The following is a 7,439-nucleotide window of genomic DNA, read 5'->3' as shown; positions in this document are numbered from 1 at the left end:
ACAAACCAAAAAAAAAAAACCTCAGCCTTCAAAAAATGGTATTTAGAGGTTATGCTTGAACTTTGAAAAGGCGATAATTATGCTTGAGCCTTAAAAAGGCATTGTATTCATTTTTAATCATAAAGGACTGAACTCGTTAGCTTGTTAAGTGAGAGGACGTAGGCACCTCGGGAGAAGGCCAAACTTCAATAAATCGTTTGTGCAACTTTCTCTTTATTCTTCACTATTTATACTTATGCATTTTCTTTTCAGGAGTTTGGAAAATTTGCTTTCAACTTGTTTATTCATTGATTTATTTATTAAATTACTTTTGAAAAATTACACTTTCCTTAGGCCCAAACACTTCACCCGAAAATGTTTCAGCCCACAATTAGCGGTTCCCTTATCACCTTGTGACTCCCAAGGTGTTTCAGCCCAAGGCATTCCTTTTCATGACTTGCCCATCCAATCTTAATCACCATAATCCAGGCTTGGCTTTCTCTTCTCCTTGCCATCCAAATTTCTGCCTAGACTTTTCAAGCCCTCTGTTGTGCTCAATGTTAATTTCCAAATCAGCTTCTGAGTCGACTTTTAAGAACGATTGTGTTAACCTTCAAGGTTTGGGTTCTGATGAACAACAAGGCTCTCTTTCTAAAGGTGATGTTTCTATTGAACATGATGATCTGTTGGCTATCCCACCTTCAAGAAATAATCGTAAAGAAACTTTCTCGGAAGATAAATGTGGTGTGGTTAAAGGAGGGAAAAGAAGGTTAAGAAAACTTAGGAAGCAAAGGAATAAGGGAATTAATAGGCAAACGAAAAGGGTAATTCTTCAGAATTCTAATAGCCCATGTGCTAATGCATCCTTTTCAGGTGATGATTTCTATAATCGGAACGCTATTATCGCTAATGAAATCGAGGCCATATGGGATGTAGGCTTGCAATTGGGTTTTTATCCGAGGTGTTTTGAGGACATTATTGTTAATAATCTTCATAAGATGGAAATAATCTCTTGTGGGAAGGGTAAATCCAACGTGTAAAACTATCTTGATTTTTGTTTTATGGCCTGTTTCGTTTGGTATATATTAGTTTTTGTTTTGCTTTTTTATAATATGCGAAAGTCTTTCTTCTGATGGTTGGTGAAAGTTTGTTTTTTTATTTCTTCTCTTTGGTGGTTTCTTACTGTTGGTAAGATAGAATCTACTGCTTGTTTTTTGTCTGTCAGAAGAGTTGTTCTGCATTTTTTTCTCTCTCTTATTGCAGTCTGTATGTCTTTCTTTTCTCCATCTATCCTTTGTTGATCTTGCAATGCATATGCTATCATGGAATATCCGTGGGATAGGTTGTTCTCAAAAATTAAGTGCTGCCTGTAAGTTGGTTCAACTTCATAAAGTCCAAATTCTGCTTATTCAAGAAACGAAATCTGTTGATTCTCAAAGTAGTACTATTGAACATTTATGGGGTCATAGTAATATCGGTTAGCTCTTTTGTCCTGCAAATGGACGTTTAGGAGACATTCTCACAATTAGGGATAAGAATTTCTTTCCTTCTTCTTCTTCTCTTATCACTGAGAGATTTATTGTTTTTGATGGTACCGGACTCCCTAGCAGCTTCAACTGTATTATTGTCAACATTCATGCTCCTTGTGATTTGGAGCAAAAATGTCAATTATGGTAAGATCTTCTTTATTTACGTGCATCTTCTTCAACTGACTGGCATTTTGCTGGTGACTTCAATATAGTTAGATGTGCTGACGAACGAAAGGGTTGTGCCTCCCTTGGCATAGGTATTTCCGAATTTAATGAATTTATCAACCTGTGCGAGCTTGCAGACTTACCTTTTTTGGATAAGAAATTTACTTGGTATGGCACTGATTTTAAAAGAAGTCGATTGGATCGCTTCTTATTATCTACGGAATGGCTTCTCCACTTTAATGATCTCTCTCAACGGGGATTTAAACATTCCACGTCAGATCACTGCTCAATTCTTCTTGCCTCAAAAATAGTTGAAAGGCCATAAGGTGTGGTGGAGTTGTTTGTAATTCTAAAGATTTTATAGTTGGAAATTTTTATGATCCCTTAGATATTTAGGACTCTAATTATGCTGAATTTATGGCTACTCTTTATGCTTTGAGACTCTTTGCGGCATCTTCTTATGCGGGTCATTGTCCTTCCATTAAATCTGATTCTAATTAAAATTGCACTTTTATGGGTCAAAAAAGTGGATCAAAGAGCAAAGGATAAATGGAATATCTCTTACGAAATTGATTCTTTGAGACTCACTCTTGCTATAGTCTCCTTCCGGTATGTGTTTAGAGAAGGAAATACTTTTGTTGATTCTCTCGCTAAATTTGGAGTTGACAAATCTTCACTCTTCTTGACCTGGTGGTGATTTATTATGGCTTGTGGCTCTCTTACTTTTTTGGTCCAGCTTGCTGTTTATTCCATATGTCATAGTGTTTTGCTTTTTTCTTGTTCCTGCTCATGTTTCCTTGCTATTTTCTGCTTGTGTGGTGGGATTTGTTTTCTCTCCCAACACTGGTCTCATCTTTCTCAGGATTTTGCTCCCTTTTTTAATTTTCGAAACTTTGTTCAATGCCTCTGGTTGAACTCTTTTTGTTTTTACTTGATGTGATTAATACAAATCCTTTCCGGCTCAGAAAAAAAATTCTGAAGCTCCATTATGTCAATGATACTAATGCTTAAAAAGAGATTTATAAAAATTTAATTTTTTTGTTACATTGGGAAGTTGAATATTGGTATGAAATATATATTCATACACATAAAAATAAAAAAATGAAATTTAAAATCAACAAAAACTAAAATACTAAAGAGATTAATTGCTATTTGTCATTTGTTTGATGCAATTATATAACTAAAGAGATTAGTTATATTTATCATGCATACATTGCATTCATCCATAAGAGATATGTTATCAACCACTTCATAATTAACAGATGTAAGAATTTAACATTGGATAATATATAGAACCGTACTAAATAGATAAGTTTAAATATTAAAAAACACCCATAAACTATTTCACTTAAAAAAAAGGTTATATTGCTTTTTTTTTTGCTCAATCAACTCAAGTTTATTTCATTGATTCATGTAACAAAATGCAATTTGACAAGGCCAAGGATGATTAGACCATCTGATCGCTACAATGGTCCAATTACAGCACTTTAAACATTACAGAAACAAAAGCCTACGCCACACAATTATTTCGGCCATACGATCGCCGAACCATCAAACAGAAACTAACGCATTACCAAGCAACACAACACCTAACAACATATAGAAATGATTGAGCAGAACTACAATTAACATAGGGCAGATCAAATAAGATTGTCACAATCATTACCACCAAGCATAAACCATGTCCTACCTGTCAACTCCAAACATGTCCTTTTATTTGTTAAGGGATGAAGTTCGCATTCTACTTTAAGAACTCATCCACTATTGTTATGGTTTTCTCTAGCACTTCCTTCATCCATTCATCCTCAGCATCCTTGCCACATTTCTCATGCACAGATGTCGCATCAATTCGGTGCATTTTCCACCCGAGTTCCTCCCTTAGCCGTTGAATCTTTCGGAATTGAGAATCTACCAACTTACAAGTGTTAACTTTAATTTCTTCAATTGCATGAGCCAGTATCTCATTTTTGGTAGAATCATCAATGTTTGTGTCCTTCTCAAGCATAAAGTAGTTGTGCATTTCTGGAGCCCCAATAGCCCGTCGAATTCCTTTGGTATAATCAGCTTCGGGAACCAACATCCCCCGAGCTTCCTCCACCAAACCTGCTTCAACCATTTCATCAACTCGGTTTGCTACTCGCTTGTACAATACAGACTTGGAGACATCTAACCAGATGAAGCAACATTCAAAATTGTCTTGGAACTTAAATTTTGAATCCTCCACCAGTGTCTCTAAATAAGAATTTGACCCTCCGGCAATAATGGGGAGTTGTCCTTTCTTGGAAATAATATCAATGTTTTGCAATGCATGGCGACAAAAGTCATCGACAGTGAAGTCTTTGTTAGGATCAACAAACCCTATCATGTGATGTGGTATACCACGACCCTCAGCCTCTGTTATTTTGTTAGTGATGATATCCAAACCTTCATAAACTTGTATTTTATCCGAGTTGATGATTTCGCCCGAGAAATAGGTTGCGAGGTCAATGGAAAGTTTGGATTTACCTGTAGCTGTTGCACCCATCACGAAAATGACCTTTGTCTTGTTCTTTTGGTTTTGAGTAGAACCAACAGAATTCGTGGCCAAGGTACTGCAATAAGAGTAAGAAAATTATTTTTGCGCTTGCGAAATTGGGTTATGCAATAAAAGATAATCGCTTTTATATCATAAATTACATCTTATCTATCGCAAGATAGGAATGAAGTCAAATGAGAGTTGGAAACAAAAATATTGCTATTCATTACAGTAAGGATTACTATATTTTTATTAAACTTGATAATTAATAAGTTGGGTAGGTAGTAGGTTTGTTCGTTTTTATCGTTTAACTTCCTAAAAACAATCTAGAATAAGATAAGAGAAACAAGAATAATAAGAGTTAAAAAGAAGTAATCTCCCACATCATTACCAGAAATGGGATTCTTATTTTTCATTAATTTTCTACAAACTAGAAGTGATAAGAAATGGAATCGATAGTGTTGATGTAAGGATTCAAGTCATTTAGTTACTCTTAACATACAAAGCTTAAGCTTATAATGATCACATAATATAGATCCAAAAGGATGATGGTTTTAGTAATAGTTGAGTCAAGTGAACTACAAAATAAACTTTAATCATGAATTAGGCATGGGAATTCACCTGCTTGTTGAAGCTTTTTCTGTCCCACTTTTCTCAAAATTAGCCTTACGCATTATCACGCTCTACATCAAATAAATAATAAAACATATAAAATTCTCCCAGAAGAAAATAAAATATAAACATTATAAACATATTAAAAGATGAATACTTGTGTAGAATTTAAAAATAGACTAGGCCTTCCCAAAAGAAAGAATTTACCATGCTCATTTCATAAAAATATGAAGGAAGGAGCTAGTCATCTACCTTCAAGATGAAAACTAGTGAAAGAAGAACAATTAAGCATATAAGCCATGCCATTTGTGACTTTGCAAAGCAAATTCCAACGTTAAGAACAGTTTGAACAAAAGTGGAGGAAGCAAGTTTAACGGATGAGAGACTAACTTAAGAAAATATAGATACTTGGCCTTACAATTTGAACATTTTTATAGAGGCTAATCTTTCATCCAATTTATTATTTACAACAAATTACCATAACTGCATATACTAGAAAATAGAAAGATTTGCAAAGATGGTATATAATCATCTGTACAATAAATTTCCATGTGTATATCTTGAACATGAATTGTCATAACATTTGTATATGGAAATAACATGTATAATTAGCTAGCTACCATATTTGTAAATCATTTTTTGGTATATTTTCAAAATGAAAGGTTACGCCTTTTCATATGAAAGCTTGGAAAGAAATACCAATTGAAAGGTTATGTCACATAATGTGATTATTAGATTGTAGGTGGTTTTTTGAGTGAGAGGTTATTTCTCTTGATAAAATAGCATTTAGAAAGCACCTTAAATACAAAAATTACGAGACAATTGAAAAACACCACTACTCAGAAGTTATGATATGAAAAGTTATTTTTTCATTTTGTGACTCAAAGGCTATGTCTTATGGTATGAATTGTCATCCTTTCATAAGGTAATTATTAGAACAATATTTTTATCCAAAAATTATGTTTTGTAACATGTAATGACGTGTTTAAGACATAGATGTGCCTTAATGAAAGAATTGTGTCTTTAAAGAAAAGACATTTGTAAGTTTACATAAAGGACTTTTTGACAACCATTTTGATATACAACTAAACAAGCAAGACAATGATAGAAAAGCAAGAGTAAGGGAAGTGTTGCGAATTGAATGAAAATTCAAAAAAAAAAACACTTTGAGTTCCCACCGTTTACCAAAAGTGTCCAACTCTTTATAATCAACTTACCACATAAAGTAAACTCTAAGGTCAAACAACTTTGCAACCCTTAAGTGTGTCAACAATTTACTCTCGTAAATGTAGGATGAAGTTGGATGTCAACTTTTTTGTATCCTTAAAGCTATTCGCATAATTTTCTTTTTGCAAACCAAGTAGTAGGGGCAAAATAAATCTTAAATATAGCATCTATAAAGGCATGCCTTGAAGTCAATTTTGTTGGTTCTTTTGAATTTGAAATAAACCGCATTTGCATCAACAATTTTAAGACCTATATTTGTGTGATTGGAATTCAACAAAATGACTTCCCTAAAAGAGATGGCTACCAACATTGTTAAGTTAGACCACTTTAAAGGAGCAAACTTTATTTATTGGCAAAAAAAGATGCACTTCCTCCTTACAACTCCCAAGATCGCCTATGTTCTAGATACATAAAGACCAAAATAAGAAAGTGAAGAAGAATTCGTGAACCAAACTCATTAGAGGCAAAAATGGTATAATGACAACTACATATGCATGGGATACATTTTTAATAGAATGTCGAATGCATTGTTCGATGCATACTACAATGGAGCTAGTGCAAAACAACTATGGGACAAGAAGGAGGCAAGATACACAACTGGAGATGCAAATAGCAAGAAATTTCTAGTTAGTTGTTTCAATAACTATAAAATGGTTGATGATCGTTTTATTATGGATCAACTTCATGACCTTGACAAGCATTCTAAATAGCTTTAGGCAATATGATCTTAACATGGATGAAGCTATTATTGTGTCTTTTATAGTTGACAAACTTCTGCCCCTCATGGAGAGATAATAAAAAAACTCTAAAGCATAAGAAAGAGGAGACGTCTCTTGAAAACCCTGGTAATCATCTTTGAATAGAAGAATATTATCGCAAACTAGATGAAGTCAATCAAGATTAGAAGGATAAAGATCCTAAAGTAAAGAATCTTGAGTTGACAAAGATCCATGTGATGGAACACAAACCATCAAACAAGTTGATTTCATACAAAAGCAACTATTTTGTCGATATGAATGACAAAAGTCATAAAATCTAACAAAAAAAAAAAAAGAAATGGTCCATGTTTCCATTACAATAAGCTTGGACATATCAAGACAAAACATAAACTTTTGAAAAACAAGACACAAGGTGTGAGCCATGGTTTTCGAGGTCAATCTTCTCTAAAATGATAGGGCGTGGTACTGGTGCAACAAAGCATATATGCAAGGATAAGAATTTCTTAAAGTCCTTAGAAGTTGTTAGTAATGGAATAGTGTTGTGCATGGGAAATTCCTTCACGACACAAGTGAAAGGAAAAGGCATCGTGCAACTCATGTTTACTTTTGGAAAAGTTCTTATACTAAATGATGTCTATTATGTACCAAAAGTTAGAAAGAACATTATGTTTGATGGCTTGTTAAATAAGTTTG

At 33.8% G+C, this 7,439-nt stretch overlaps 1 pseudogene; it reads right to left on the bottom strand.

Annotated features, from left to right (window-relative positions):
- Positions 1-3,414: 3,414 nt before the first annotated feature.
- LOC18609940 (adenylate isopentenyltransferase 5, chloroplastic pseudogene) lies at positions 3,415-4,862 on the bottom strand (annotated as a pseudogene).
- Positions 4,863-7,439: the final 2,577 nt, after the last annotated feature.

This window comes from Theobroma cacao, chromosome 2 (genome assembly GCF_053813885.1).
Source record: "Theobroma cacao isolate CCN51 chromosome 2, ASM5381388v1, whole genome shotgun sequence".
In the NCBI taxonomy this organism is placed as follows: Eukaryota; Viridiplantae; Streptophyta; class Magnoliopsida; order Malvales; family Malvaceae; genus Theobroma; species Theobroma cacao.
The sequence above is the reverse complement of the archived record's forward strand: the minus strand, read 5'-3'. Positions and strand labels throughout refer to the sequence as shown.